The 2,500-nt window shown below is 41.1% G+C and overlaps 1 protein-coding gene across 1 annotated transcript in view; it reads left to right on the top strand.

Moving 5' to 3' along the window:
- LOC138010332 (uncharacterized) overlaps positions 1-2,500 on the top strand; it is a 5,729-nt gene that overhangs the window by 2,660 nt on the left and 569 nt on the right. The window lies entirely within an intron of this gene.

The following is a 2,500-nucleotide window of genomic DNA, read 5'->3' as shown; positions in this document are numbered from 1 at the left end:
TGGTAAGAAAAGTATGGCAGAATGCCGTTTCCAGCTTAATTCCCTTCGAAAAATCGGGGCTGGACAATCTGCGAGCCATGCGAACTTCGCATTTAAGTCTAAGCACCCATTTCAAATAGCGCTGATAAACAGTTATTAAGTCTAAGCACCAATTTAAAAACGGTTAGCTTTCAATAACTGTGTGACTCGCATGTTGACACGCATGGCTCGTCATGTTGGCTCGCATGACTCGCAGCCATGGCTCGCCGGCTTGCACATTGTCCAAACTCGAACAATTGCAAGTCCGTGCTGGAACGGATTCCGTGGTATCAATCAGAGGTATTTTTCCAAAACAATGTCGTTCACGTCCATGAAACTGTTTTTCTATCAAAGTTTCTGTCCACCACGGTAGTCAACATTGAAGTTGGAATTTTCTCAAGTGTGCTTAACGAAGACAAGTCTTCACAGAAGCGTGCAATTGGTGCTACTGTGGATGTCTTGCTTTTCTCCGTTTCGCAAGTTCCATGCATCGCCATTTTGTTCTTATACAAAATCATACACTGCACTGAGGTCCGGGGGGGGGGGGGGGGCTCCAATATGAAACAGACAGGGATGCTCGTCGTCTCGCTTAGGGGTGTAAATTTTGGATTTTGGTCTCGCTTAGGGTGTTCCAGGCAAAGCGCCAATATTTTAAGCCGCCAAGGTCTAGTTTAGGGCTCCGCGAAGAAATGCAGAATTACGCGAAGAGAAACAGAAGTCAAATTTTCTTTTTGACTTGTTTTTAGGGGTCAAAAATTTCCTTAAGCTACGCCCAGATTGGTCTCCTTTAGGGGTCAGAAAAAGCTTGAGCCACGCCCAGATGGTCTCCTTTAGGTGTTCAATTCAAAATTTCCGACGAGCATCCCCGTCTGTTCCATATGGGATTCCCCCCCCCCCCCCTACCGGGCTGAGGACTGTATTCGGTCTTTATTTCGTTCCGGTTCTTCTCTTGTTATACAAAAACGCTTCACGATCTGAACTACAATTTCGTTCTTCTTAACTCTAGATTCACAACAATCGTACATTTCTCTCTCTCTCTCTCTCTTCTCACGTTTCATGTTGCAGGTCAATCAATTTCACATTACTGAAATAACATCCATTCTGTGGTCACAACATAAAGCGCGGCCAGATTGCGCGCGTAATTTGAATTGCGTGACCCTAAATACGCGTTCCGACAGTTCTATAGCCTTTCTTCTCTTTCCCAGGCTTTTACGAACAAAAGACTGAGAATGACAGTAAATCCTTGCGGTGAGATCGCGGGAAAATTAAACAGGAGAAAATCAAATTTACAATACGTCTGCGATCGTTCGAATTACAGTACACTTTCATACGCTAACAATGTCCGACATTTTTGATATTTTAGTCTCCTCAAAGAATGCTGCTGTTGACAAATTCGACAAGTCCTTGTGAAACCGAGGGCTCTTCGCTGCTGTAGATTCGAAGGGGCCCGCGGCCATCTCTGTTTTCATTTTGGATCGCATGCAAATTTCTAGGGCAAAACCAAACTGAAGGATTATCTCACTGTAAGCGGATTTTTCACTTAAATTGGTTTCCTCCCCACTTAGACTAGAATAGCTGGGACGGTTTTATTTTGTCAGAAACTGTTTTGATTTAAAAAGTCAGTGTCATTGTCACTTGGCAACTTGTGACTTAGACCTGGAAATAAAAACAAATATGTGTTAGAAAAAGGCTAATATGATTAGTCATTAAGGGAAAAGTCCATTAATGTGTCTGCCATATCTGGAACTGATCTCAAATGACCCTTGACTTTCCACTATTGTACCTAAGTTTTTTTACATAAACCAATCTTGTATTCATAATCTTCATTCACTGACGAAGCTCTAAACGGCGAAACGTTTGAAGTATTAAACCGATTACTAACATATTTGCCTCAAGAAGTTTATTCCTCCTTGGCGTAAAGTGCTCAATGCTGTGGTAGTAGAGCTAAGTATACATAAGTTAAAGGATTAAAGAGGACGCATCGATTCTCTGTTACTCTGAGTTTCGCGCCTTTAATCCTTTAACTTATGTATGTATATATATATATATATATGTATACAATTAGTATCACCCAACTAGTGGACTAATGCAAATCCTGCATTTTGATTGGCTGCGCTACTAGAGGAGTATTATTTTTAGTCCTCGAGTAGCGAAAATCGTGACGCTTTCTTTCGTTTTATTCCCAAATAAATATTTCTTTAACTTGCATTTCATTTGCTAACTTTATTATTGCCTTTTCTGTTGGGTGATACTAAAACAATTAGACCCTTGGCCCTCAAGGGCCACTGTTCAAAAGCCCATTCGGCTTCTCCTCATGGGCTATTGAACCGTAGCCCTTGCGGGCTACGGGTCTAATTGTTAATTAGTCTAAGGAAGTCTATTTAAAGTAAGCTCCAAGCCTCGTTAATTAAGAACTTATGATCAAGCAATGTTATATCTCTTACGTGTGTGGCTAAATAAAGTAATAAATACATTTTAAAAA

This window comes from Montipora foliosa, chromosome 7 (assembly GCF_036669935.1).
Source record: "Montipora foliosa isolate CH-2021 chromosome 7, ASM3666993v2, whole genome shotgun sequence".
NCBI lineage: Eukaryota > Metazoa > Cnidaria > Anthozoa > Scleractinia > Acroporidae > Montipora > Montipora foliosa.
Note: the sequence above shows the minus strand (reverse complement) of the source record. Positions and strands in the feature narration are given on the sequence as shown.